Source organism: Haliotis cracherodii, unplaced genomic scaffold (genome assembly GCF_022045235.1).
Source record: "Haliotis cracherodii isolate W230 unplaced genomic scaffold, xgHalCrac1.p SCAF_15, whole genome shotgun sequence".
In the NCBI taxonomy this organism is placed as follows: Eukaryota; Metazoa; Mollusca; class Gastropoda; order Lepetellida; family Haliotidae; genus Haliotis; species Haliotis cracherodii.
Window position 1 is genome coordinate 22456681 of NW_027266270.1, and position 13582 is coordinate 22470262.

Below are 13582 nucleotides of genomic sequence, written 5' to 3' on the forward strand. Positions count from 1 at the left end.
TGCTGAATTGTTGATACATGGCATCGTATCCCAATTGCGTAGATCGATGCTCTTTGTGTCAACCACTCGATTATCTGGTCCACTGTCAGTTATTTACGGACTTCTGTCATAGAGTAGGAATATTGCTGAGTGCCGTTTAAACAACAAACAAACAAATCGCCTACATCAATTGTTTACATATATATATATATATATATATATATATATATATATATATATATATATATATATATATATACATGTACGTCAAGGCTATATTTAGATCAAGTTTGATTTCGTGAATACAATTTCTAATCCAAGAAATTCCCAAAAGCTAAAAAAAGTTTACTTATTTTGCAAACACACAGGCCAAAAACACTTCAGTCAGTTGCCAATATTAGCGAGAGGGGGCTGGTAGGATCTTATCACAATACTCCAACAATCTGACAACAGGGAAAAGGAAAAATGTGTTTCACTTCTTGAACCTAGTTACGGCTTGACGAGTGAAGGCTCAAATAAATCTTAATGTTGATTTACCGAATTGGTATAAATGATTAAGGCCGCTTCCTGTACACATGATCCGGTTATCCCGAGGCGAAGGTGCCCCTAGCAACATTGGGATATTGTATCATTCGAGAACAAATATTCAAGGCTCAAGTATTCAGCGACTTGCATACGCATGGATTTGAAGTAACTAATAACTGACACCAGATATTGGAATCGTTATTGAGGTTAAAATAATTTAGATCAGGGACCTTACTGATTGAGATCTAAAATAATTTCATATTTTGGCACGCCGACATCGATCGTCTTGTTTCCTCACGGTTAGAATACAACATTATGTCTTTCTTATACAGTTATATAACCTGATTCGCAAGCCAACAGTAATGATACAATATATCGACATTGAGGTAGAAACATGAATAGAATGTGTTTTGACAGTCACTCGATCTCTTGTGAACCTTACAGTCTGCATCGAGTTATCCGTGGTTTGAGACGAACAGATTCATCTGGGACCAAGACATTACATCGTCCAAAAAGATATATATATATAAAGCTGACTGAGTCCGAGATAGCGGGGGTCCGTATTATATGAATGTATGAGTTGGCGCACATCTGTACTGTATAGACTGCTTTTCTTGAATTGGGAATTTGTAATGTACTGGTACTGGTATCTTCATAGATAATTAAAGCAAATTTGCTTGGATTAGTAATTATATCAGAAAGCTATAAAACTAAAGATTCGAATTCAAGATATAGATACTACGTTTATAACGAACACGCATATAATGAACTGTTTTAGTCCCATCCAATTGCTGTATAGATGCTTATCACGACCTACTGTTATAATGAACTAAAATGGGTTGTTCCTTTGAGTCCGTTATAACAGTAGTTTACTGTACTGGAATGTTAACAAATGACAGCAAACTCCGGATACCACAAACTTTACAGTTCCTTCAAAATATCTCTTCACACGTCCAATGACATTAATTGCCAAGGGATGTTAAACAGATTCCCTACAGTCGGTGTTTCGACAAATTCGACTTAAAGATAGTCAGTAAAGGTTGGCTGATCTTCACCTTCACCGATTTTAATTCAGGATCCGGTTGATACATTAACATGAAGGTGAACCACATTGATCATTTTTCTTTTCATTTGTGAGTGGGACACTTGGACAAGGGCTCCATTGTGTGGGCAATAACAGAATATTGAGCAAAGCATTTGGAATTCCGGTTAAATCACATTAATAAATAGGATTTAGTTTAAAACAGGAATTCCTATATTTGGCAAATGGCGAATTTAAATCCGGACCCAAATACTTTGTTAGTGAGTATCTGGAAGCGTGACTGATTCACAGGGTATTACAATCTGATTTTGGAACATATTATCAAACTGGGAGCGGAATGCATTGTTTCGAATTATGCGGATTTAAAGCATATTCATCAGAATACTGCTGACATGGCAGATTCTGGATTGCATGTTCATCCAATGCTGCATCAATCATCACAGCGTGTTGCCATTAGAGAGAGTAACTGTTTTCATAACTTTGTGTCATGGTTTTGGTAAAAAAATATATATCTGGGCCAGCAAATTTTGTTATGAGTCTTCATGTTTCGGCACTGGTGATTGCTTGACATGCAGTAAGTGAGCATCAATAAACATGCTCTACTCGTCTCGCATTTTTCGCTTACATACAATGCAATTGCACGATAAATCGCTATCTTCTCGATAACGATGAATAATGTATGTAGCAAGCTGCAATTGTGAATCAACTTAGGGACTAGTCCGTGGATGGAGCGGCGATAATAAGAGATTCAAAGTCTGTCAACCTCCCCGCTATTCCCTTGGCCACCGGTCTAACCCAATACCGCAGCGGTTAATTACCAAGATATCCTTTGACATGGAAACATTTCAATAAAAATCAAAATATTGTCAAAAACATCGAACCCGATAGGGAGTAATTTTTGCCCTGAGGCATAGATAAGTCACGGTGCCTTTCTTATTTGGCCTCGATGTGTCCAATTATTGAATCGATCTATAAAAACCAATAATCGGGAGTTGATCAACGGAAACACAAGACTCCTACTGGTACAGTTACACGCGACTTGGGCAAAATCTCGCGGGATCTGAGCGTGACACTGACAGTAGGATAACAGGCAAGTCTTTGATGACAAATGTGATTTGGGTTTTTTCAAATATCAGCATTTGGAGCCGTTTGAATAAATGTTCCGTGGAGACACATGTAATGTATATCAGTTGTAGTCATGTTGCATCCTTCTGTCACTGTTACACATCATAAGATGTCAACCGGTCTCGAGGGCGACAAAGGTTGATGTACACTCTGTTAGTCTTGGGTTTCAGTGGACGAATGTATCTTACCGCACACCTAATCATATTGTAGGTTTGTGTTATGCATGAATGCTTTGGTCCGAATTGCTACAAATACCACAGTTAGGCATTTATAGTAGACGATAGAAAACAAACATGGAGTAATTCCCGCTAGATCTACTTCTTTCGCAAAATATCGTTAATGTATGGAGAATGGCGTCAATAATTCGAGATTGGTATCTCGCACATTTAATGCCAGCAAGTCGGCAATACGAGCGAGGTAAATGAAAATTGAAGGGAAAGTTAACTTGGAAAATTGAAGTCATCTCTCTTGTCATACAGTTCTGTGGATAGTTTGGTTGATTTTTTGTTATTTCGAATATTTATGCATAGGCCTGAATATGAAACAGATGAGGCGGTTTTACTGGTCTCCTTTATTTCAAGCTCAGCTCAATAATCATTCAGTTGATTATCAGGATAGTTTCCTGGATATCCCAGAAACAGATTCAATTACTTTCGAATATTGAAATCCCAGGAAACACTTTATATGTTTGAGTTGGTTTCTGATAAATAGCCAATTGATCCATGAAACACATTATCAATACATACACCAAATGTGGCCCCAATGTGATGATGAAAAAGGTTATCATACCTTCACCTTTGGTATCCTAATACGTTGGGGGGCATTTCAGGATATAGCTATTTTACACACGACATTACCAACAGTAAACATGCTTGTAAGCCGTATCTATGCAATACATCACGTCTCCCTCAGTGAACAAGAACTACAGAAACCAGACTGCATTATAAAGGAATGCCCCCCAAATGTATGATCCGGAGTATGGCATGGCGACTAGGAAAGTGACACAATTTCTTGTGGGTGGTAATCCTATCCAATATCATTGTGTGAGTAATATATTACCGTTAGCCCTCTCGTTAGCGTCCCGAGAGCCATTGCAAGTAATTTTTCCACCTTTTTGCAGACGTTGAAAGGTCCGCTGTGGCGAGTGACATCAGTCATGGAGAGTGCATAGAATATTGCTCTAATGGCCCGGATATGCTGGACATTTGAATAAAATCAGGTTTTCCCATATCAGCTCACCGGAAATTCTCGTCAAGGATTATTGTGCGCAATGAAATATCATTTCTAAAGTGAATAATTGTTTTAGTGACACATGAACATTAATCTATAGGCAGAAGATAAAAATATCATAATGATGAGGTTAGTTAGACGGATATTATAAACTTCTTTGTCGCGTCATGCCCCCTCTCCTATTGTAAACAATGTATTCATGTTTCTCGTAAATGCGTGCTTTAAAACCCGTCACATTCAAAAGTCTCCTTTAAAACTGAAACCATCATAAATAGACGTCTATGGTAGTTTAAATCACATGGAGCTGACAACGCCAAACTGGTTATTCCTGGAAGATAAAAAAAACCCAGCTTTTCAAGTATTATCATGAATTTAACTCCTGGCATAATATAAAGCCTTCTTATTTTGTTACATCAATGTCAGCTAAAGAAGTTTGTTTTGAAAATCATTCGAATAACTTATGTTTTGTCAATGAGTCATGTATAATATATTGAACATGCCCATAACACTTTCAGCTAGAAATGTTTAAACAACAAAAGACTAACAATTTGCCAAAAAGGGGTATGTTGCATGGATAAATATATGTCATTGTTTTTGGTATATGTGTGTAGATATACCGAAGAACATACACGCGGCCAAACTATCATCGAGACATGACCGATGTCAAGGTCAGTTTCAATGTTCATGACCAACAAGTCTAATAATTGAGTACGTTCTGTTTTCACCACTATTTTGCCTTTACACCCAGTTGAAGATAATCGAGACTTGTTTAACTTTAGGTAAGTTTGGGCCATGAAACAAAGAATTGAACCAAAATATTAAATATTGATACTAATGTTGTATATTAATATTAACATGTCAACGCCAGAGTGTAATTAGACTCGATTATCTGCCAAAAAAATTCAATTGGTCGTAAAAGTACAAGTAGTGGTGAAAATTATGGGAATGGATAACTTAAAATCAGTGACGAAACCAAATGTTACGTCAAACAACACCTGATTAAGCAATTCAGTACCAATACATTGTATAACTAGGTTATTAATATGTTAACGAGGGGTGGTTGGGTAGCCTAGTGGTTAAAGCGTTCGCTCGTCACGCCGAACACATCCTGGTTCGATTCCAAACATGGGTACAATGTGTGAAGTCCATTTCCCGCCGTGATATTGCTTGAATATTGCTTTGAGCAGCGTAAATCCTTACTGATGTTATTGATTTTGGATGATTACTTCGAAATTAATATACCTGCTGTAATATGTTAATTCGGACAATGTGGTCAACAAGAATAGCAAGAACTATCCAGTCTTTGAAAGGCATTTAGAAGTGATACACACAAGGAGGAGAATTTATGGATGTCAACTTGTTCCTCATAATAAAGAATATTCCTCATTATAAAGAAGTTGAAATCCATAGAAACTCTTCCTGAAGAATCATCCATATTTTGATGCAATATCCAAACGACTTCATACTTTACATAACCGAACAATGTTCAGGAGTGTATAATCTGGAACATGTCAACTAGCGGATGTCCACCTGTTGCAATATGTCCCTGACCTGATGTATAATGAACGGCAGCTAATCTTAATTCACGGCTTTTAAGAGAGTGTCTACTTTAATTGTCCATTAATTGGCCGACGGGTATCGTTTTGTTCACGTGAAGAATTATAAAACGACCATCAAGTCGATGTCATGTCTCCAGCACGTACTGTTCTGTTGGGTTGGTTGGTTGGATGATTTGTTGTTTTACGCCTACCTCAGCAATATTCCAGCCATATGACGGCAGTCTGTAAATAATCGAGTCTGGACCAGATAATCCAGTGATAAATATTACGAGCATTGATCCACACAATTGGGATCGATGACATGCATCAACCAAGTCGGCGAGCCTGACCACCCGATCCCGTTGGTCGCCTTTTACGACACGCATAGTCGCCTTTTACGTCAACCCTGGAATCTTCACGGGTCTGTTCTGTTTGGCCAGTGTTGATGATTCACTTAAAACATAGTCAAACGAATATAAACAACCGAGTGAACAACCGAACTGAATCTGATTTGTTGAATCTTCAATTAGATGAACGTAGTAAACCTTCATGGCATTGTGTGTTCGTAGTATATCTTCTTTCATGAAACCATTGACAGAACATTAATTTGATATTTAGTGTCAATGATGAAACAGATTCAACCAGAAAATAACTTTCAAATAGTGATACAGTGATGACTGTCCACTTATAATACGCGTTCGTTTTTTTATTGCTCACCCTTCAAACACATCATGCATGATTGGAACTGCATTCAAAAGCAACGGCAAATGGAGCCCCCCAGAATGCATTTGTATAATTAGTAGTATAAGAGTTATCTATCCCTTGTTTACAAGAACATGGCAGGCGTGATCGTTCGAGAAGTTTCGGGATGGGACAGTTTCTAGATAACTAGATGTTCCTATATAAGCCCTCAAGAGGGCCATTCCAGACCTTTTCAATATGACTTGTGTCATATCTACCTGCCGAGCATGGATTAGATACCTGTTTGGAAACAACGAATGTCTGTCAGATCCCAAAACTATTCTAGATTCAAACACGGCCTCTTTCGCGACAATCAACAGTGACTTGTGTTCTGTACTATTTGGAGTGAACATGTTCCGTGTGGCTGCTGCCACTTATTTGACCAACCGTGTTGCCCTTTTGTATCTTAAACCTAAACCTGTGTATTTTGATATAACTTTACTGATTCATTGATATTAAACAGTAGAGTGAAGATCCGGCTTATAGTAGGTCTTCAATAACCTATCTCATGCTTGTCGTAAAAGGCGACTAACGGAATCGGGTGGTCAGGCTCACTGACTTGATTGATGCATGTCACCGTATCCCATTTGCGTAGATCCATGCTCATAATGTCAATCACTGGATTGTCTGGCACAGACTCGATTATTTGCAGACCGCCGTCATATAGCTGGAATATTGTTGAGTATTAAACAACAAACAAACCACATTGATCCTGCGTGGTCATTCACTGAAATCAGAAGAAGTTAGTTCTGGGTTAACATTTTAGGTTTCAGTTTGGAAATCACAGTTAGTAAGAGGCAGATCATTAGAATTTTGGATACTTGTGCAATACTGCATATGTTCAGTTTGTCACATAGATAGTTCAGTTCTCTTATAAACTGATCAATAAATCTGTTTAAACGAAACACAAGAAACACTTTTATTAGCTTGATTTGGTTTGGGATAAATGGCCTACAGTACTGGCATTACAGTAAATATGATTATCAGCTGTATCTAAGCATTGTTTCACTAGTTCTCTTACTGATCAAGGGCCACGGTAACAATATGGAATTTGGAAGCAATACACATGAAATTGTTGATCGAGAAACTGATATTGCGACCTCGAAAGTGACAAAACGTTCAGTGGGAGCTATGCCCTTCCCATGTCATTATGTAAGTCACACGTGATCACATTGCCTCTATGAGCGCCACCGTCAGCAATTTTATCTGCACCTCTTGAAAGGTCCGCAAATGACGTCACAATCATTGACAATGCACAGAATATTGCACTCATGGCACGTACATGCTGTGATTTTAAAGAAAATCAAGTCTTCGGACATCAACTTGCCGGGGAACATAATTTTGCGAAATCATATTCTTTTTTCTGACGGGATAAATTGTCATAGTGGCCTTATCCATTTATAGGGAGACATGATCTGTCAATTAAAGCAGTCAATCGTTTTAAATTGCATTGCAATTTTTATCCTTCAAATCATTGTTCATAGTTGGATTGTTGCCTTCATCGGTATGAAGAAATAAGATTGAAGTGATCCAATTTCAGGAAAAATATAAACGATATCACAACAATGAGGTGAAGAACACTATCAGTTATTCTAAAGTCTTGTCACGATACAAGTCGCTGTGCCTCCTCCCCTGTACATGAAAATGAATACATCGTTTAGACTGTTTCTTTTACAATTACAGAAGCAAATCTTTAAACACATTGCTTTAATGTACTTTAAGTGATGGCCACGAATGACAATACATGATGTTTTTAAACAAGATCCTCCGAAATTTGATCAATCAAAAATACCGATTTTTACTGCTTGCTATTCCTTCGGTGTTTTCATCCATGATGCTTAATGTCACACAGAGCTGACAACGCCAGTGGAATCAGAAAAACGAATTTTACAAGCATCATCATGTAATTAACAGGAGAGAAAAAGGTCAATTTTTCTCTTATGTGATGTAAATTTTACGGGAACGTTTTCCTTTTGTTTAAGGTGAAACAATATGTTTGGTACATGCCCTCTCTATTTACAACCAGAGTATATAAGTATGCTTTAATGTGAGGGCCAAACGAAAGTATACTTAGTTTGTTTTTTATGGAATTGACAATTGTAAGAACTGTTGTCAAATTTGATTAACCATCCAACTTATTAACTACCTCTCATTTCTGCAACGGTTTGTTTTTCAAACCCATAATATAAGGTCGATTCATCACATAGCCATTTGTCATTCATGTATGGAAACATTGTACATGTATATTACCCGGACTGTTAACCATATAGAGAAATGTAGTATCATGATGAATTTAACGAAGTCTGTTATGCCTTTATCAGGGAATTACGACGTCACATATCAGTCACTCTCAGATTCGGTACAATTATTTCTTGGTTCTTTATAAAAACTGATGTACATGTAAGCTATCCTTTTTAAATGTAAACAAGGAATACTCTTTAAACATCTTTAAAAAAAATGATTACATCTACAGAAATGACACTTTGACAAGTGTCTCATAGGCATTAACTATTGTCGCAAAGTCCTTGTGGAAATAGTCCTCGATGTTCTTGCATTAGGATAATATTATAAATGCTGTTGTTTACTCAATGAGGATTATCTTTCTGGTTTCATGTTTCTAATGTCCTGGCTTCATGGTACTAACTTAGTTAAACTCACTGATTATGATGTACGATACTTAGATACTCATCAATCATCTCAGGAGTTCCTATTAGTTGAATCCACGGTTCCGAGGTTAATAATCCCGCCAAGTGGCAAGAATGGAAATTCACTGCATAAGCACACATTGCATGCACTTTCGCGACTTGAGAACCTGCAAGAACGTTAACCATTCATGCTGTAACTGTGAGGTGTACGAGAAGCTCCTGAAAACATATCTACATTCATAGAAGCCTTACAGTACGTGTAAAATATGTTAATCAGAAGCTTCCAGTTTCAAGTTCATGTGCGCATGATATGTTCTGCCTCAGACATTCTAGAACATACGACTCTCATGACGTCTTCAATTATACACAATGATATTTTTTTAAAATAAAAATTAACGATTTTTGAAGATAAATATGTACTCTTTAAAATCAAATATCATTCAAGATCAAGGTAGATAACATTTCTCTGAAGAAATGTTGCATCGCTCATGAAACGTAATTTTCTTTATTCATCCTTCATGGACTTCTAAAACCATTACGCCAACTATCTGTGCCACATACCCATCAATGCATCTTCTCTGCATGTATCTACTCTTTGTAACCTCTACCATCTATCAATGTGTCATCAAAGTTAATCCCAAGCGTTGAAAATAAAAAAAACAAATATTGAATAATGAAGTCCTACTTCTAAGTATAAAGGAATATTGCCAATAGAAGAAGCATACTGAAGTCTTTGATCGCTGACAAAGGGCGATTAAGAAACCTTGCAGAGCTAAAACATTGCATAACTGCCACTTAATTCTGCAGTTTGGCTTCATCGAACAGCCTGGGGCTGAGGAGGGGAAAAAGATTAGATCCAGACGTCTTGTAGGATACCGTCTGTTGTTACAAGGAGATGCATGATGATTGTTGCTGACAGCTGGTTGGTGGTTGGTCTAAAAACATGAACGAACAACAGTCAGTTTGAATAGTAAATGGGACCAAATAATAAGTGGATTGGGCAGTCATATATTTACGATGTTATTTTACATATTAAGTATGTTGTCATTTGAAATATCGACCTTGTCTTTGAAACGGTCACACATTATAGCATCTGTAGTAGACTATAATGGCATTACAATGACGAAGCGACATTCTTTCCTAACAAGATTCATCTCCTTTGTGAAACAGAATTACCTCAGCGGAGCATATGTATTGTATGCTTCAGAAAGGTATGCATAACATTTCCCAAGATAAGAATAAAGTATACAGTATGTAAACATATTTGAACTTGTAGAAATGTATGGTGTGGATGTGCACGTGGCGAATATGTGATTCCACCAGGGACATATGACATATTATACGTAAAGTATCTAGTAATTGCGCGACGGTATCTTTGTCAAGTTTAAGATAGGACATTCAGGTTGACTGGTTGGTTGCTTTGTTGTTTAACGCCGCACTCAGCAAAATTCCAGCTAGATGACATTCAGGCAAGAGGTGGACATCCCCATGGAACACGTACCTGTACCAACTGCACCCCTCTCCTCGCTGATCTTTTTCCCTTTGCATACAGATCACAATTTTCCTTTGCATACAGATCACAATTTTCCACTACTTTAGACCAATCGAAGAAATGACACCTTGACAAACAGTTCACCCTCAGTTTCATATAAACTAAACTTAAGCAATTCTAATAATACACAACTGCTGATGTGCTAAACTTTTGTGATTGACTGGTGGTACTGGTAGACCATGACATGTTTAAGACCATGACATGTTTTAGCGAACACCTGGTGTTATTGATTTAATTTTCATATCAACTACATCGCTATTGTCTTTGTTTCGGTGGATATTCGAAGGTGAGTTTTCTCTGACGTTAATGTTTGGATAATAAAGCGTTATTAAATTGGACATATAACAACTAAACTGTGATATAGCATTCTAACTTATGACAACACGACTTGTTCAGGACTATTGGTAGAAATTATTTAGAATCTGAATTCATATTTCCTTGCCAGAAAACAAAAATGGTCGGTCATAAATATTTATAAGAAAGATGTATGCTGAATTGTACCTGCTGTGGCAACAGGTCAGGTGGATGTGAAGAGCATTTAGGCAACATGTGACGTTTTATAAGGCCCTTTGATGTCTCGACGCTGAAATTATAAGAACCAGTGAGGTTATATCCCATTAGTTAGACGTCCCAATTGTTAGACATGTTTATTTAGGCAAAGAGGGAATATACCTACAGGTGTGATGGATCAGTCCTAATTAGATTAAAGTACTGAGTAGGGATAGGGGACTCACAGTTTAGGGAGTATATATGTTACAATTTCGTTTAATTAACTTAAATTACCTAACTCTCAGCACAGATTCAATAAGCATGAGATTAACTATGGAAACTATGGAGTAGCTTTATTGTCATACCGTATGATCAGTTGAAGGAGTTGAGTTTAGATTATCTACTCATCAAACAAATAAAAATGATCTTGGGGTACGTATCATTATCAGTATCGATATGGCTGGTTTAAGGAAAGTAGGGTGCACCACCTCTCGGCGTGGAAGTGAGCAGTTGATATTAGATGGATATATTTACAACAGAAACCGCGAGAGGCAAACCTGCACACATTGGACATGTGTCGTCAAGACACAAGACATGTGTCGTCAAGGGAAATGAACGACTGTCGGTGACTTTCTTTGCAATCAGTCGGAACATAACCATCCGCCTGAAGATGAAACCAGAGTGAGCTTTGTCAGCAATCTTCGTAAAAGAGCGCGAGAAGAAACCACACAGATGCAGGCATTGTACGAGGAGCAGGTCACTCAAGTTGATGAAGCCAACATGCCAGCGATGCCATCATTTCAGAGCGTGAAAAGTGCACTTTACAGGTAAATATCATCCCGTATTTTTGACTTGGTTAGAATTGACCTTTTTTTAAGGTCCCACATAACTTGTTTCGCTCTGAAACATTTCAAGTTAATGAAATCTCGGACGTATATACGTCTGTGATGAAATCATTATCATTAGTTCATGTAACATATGTGTAACTGTTCCTTTGCTCTTGTTCAGGCATCGTCACAAGACCATTCCAGCGTTACCCAGGTCGCGGTCAGCAGTAGACATTGAAGACAAATGGTCAGAGACAAAAGATGGACGTCCGTTTCTACTGTTCAGCGACGGCGACGATGACAAGATCCTGGTTTTCTCCACTGCAGAACAGATAAAAGCCCTCCAGGAAGCTGACACCCTTTACATGGATGGTACCTTCACAGCATGTCCAGGTTTATGGGATCAAGTATACATCATTCATGCCAGAGTTGGTCCCATCACCATCCCTCTAGTGTTCGCCCTTTTGCCAGATCGCCAAGCAACAACCTATGGCTGGCTTTTTCGACAACTGAAGTCAGAGGTTCAAGAGCGACTCAACAGACCTCTGTCACCTAGCACACTTGCTTCGTCTGGGATAAATAAACTGTAAAAGTTATTAAATGAATAGTGTACATTACCAAAAACTGTCACAAAGTGTTGTTACAAACTGTATAAAATTTATCAAATGTAAAGTGTCATTAAAAGTATAATATTAAAGTATCTATTTAAAGCTGCTTTTCTTTGTTTGTCAGATCTTATCTGGACTATTCCATTTTAAAGTCTGAGGTAACAAGCATAAGGACTAGTGTGCACTCAACCGTTTAAAGTGTTGTTATAAGCTGTCTAACTATTGGGACGTCTAACTAATGGGAGGCCACCACCAGTGATACATAATATCTACGTAATAATTAGGGCAGTAAATCTGTTAACATGAAACCAGGGAAAACGTCAATAAGATCGAGATGGATTCTGAAGAATGTCCGACTGTTTCGCTGAAACATATGATAAATCACTTGTAGCCACATGTACATATATCAGCCGAATCTATGTGAAATGTCACGTCTTGTTTGTTTGTTTGTTGTGTTACACCGCACTCAGCAATACTCCAGCTGTATGACGGCAGTCTAAAAATTCGAGTCTGGACCACACAATCCAGTGATTGACATCATTCGAATCGACTTGGGATACGATGACATGCATTATCCACGTCAGCGAGCCAGGCCACCCGATCATCTTTGTCGCCACTTACGACCTCTTCCTGAAGATCAATTCTAACCTGGATCTTCACGGGTCGAATGTCACGTCTATGCCAACTGAAAACGTGACTGTTCCAATCATAGGATATGTTTAGTAATACTCCTACATTTATGATAAGGCGAGTGAGTGTGGCGGACATCTCATCCTTTTGGAAATTGTCTGGAAGCAATATTACACACAATATAATATCATTTCTGAAGTGAGCAATTGGTTCAGTGACACATGCATATTAAGCTTTAAGGAAGAATATAAAACGGATCACAACAAAGAGGTTACTTGGCTGTTATTGTAAATCTTCAGGCTTTCGCAGAGTACATCCAAAATTATCCTCCAAATTTGGGTCCATCAAGAATAAAGTAGACGTCTATGACACTTTAAATCAAACAGAGCTGACAACGCCAAACATGTTATTCCGAGACGTGAAAAAGAAGGTACTCAAGTATAATGATGTATTCAACATGAGCCAGAAAATGATGTCAGTTATATGTATTTTTTAAGTGTCATCTCAAAGAGAATGTTTGCTTTTGATGTTATAAGAAATTATATTGTTTTGGTCAAAGATTCAAGCAGAAACATTTAGATGTTCAGCCGTATGCACGTAAAACGCAGAAAGACAATAAAAGCGACAGGTATAGCCAATGTGATGGCTTCA

At 37.7% G+C, this 13582-nt stretch overlaps 1 pseudogene; it reads left to right on the forward strand.

The window, feature by feature from the left end:
• Window positions 1-11287: 11287 nt before the first annotated feature.
• Window positions 11288-12283, forward strand: LOC139461955 (uncharacterized; annotated as a pseudogene).
• Window positions 12284-13582: the final 1299 nt, after the last annotated feature.